The 234-nt window shown below is 43.6% G+C and overlaps 1 protein-coding gene across 1 annotated transcript in view; it reads right to left on the bottom strand.

The window, feature by feature from the left end:
• Positions 1-234, bottom strand: part of LOC106102778 (cell surface glycoprotein 1-like) — a gene marked incomplete at both ends in the record, with an annotated part of 1,815 nt that overhangs the window by 428 nt on the left and 1,153 nt on the right. The window lies entirely within an intron of this gene.

Below are 234 nucleotides of genomic sequence, written 5' to 3'. Positions count from 1 at the left end.
TATCGACAGGTCTTGGTGTTTTGTCTTTCGTGATTTCTTCTACTGTGAGCTTTTCAGAGAGTGGTTCCGGTTTTTCGGCCTTATCGACAGGGCTTGGAGTTTTGTCTTTCGAGATTTCTTCTACAGTGGGCTTTTCAGACACGGTAAGTGTTTCTGGTTTTTCGGCCTTATCGACAGGACTTGGAGTTTTGTCTTTCGAGATTTCTTCTACAGTGAGCTTTTCAGAGAGTGGTT

The sequence above is a fragment of the Papilio polytes genome, unplaced genomic scaffold (assembly GCF_000836215.1).
Source record: "Papilio polytes unplaced genomic scaffold, Ppol_1.0 DF823911.1, whole genome shotgun sequence".
Lineage (NCBI taxonomy): Eukaryota > Metazoa > Arthropoda > Insecta > Lepidoptera > Papilionidae > Papilio > Papilio polytes.
The sequence above is the reverse complement of the archived record's forward strand: the minus strand, read 5'-3'. Positions and strand labels throughout refer to the sequence as shown.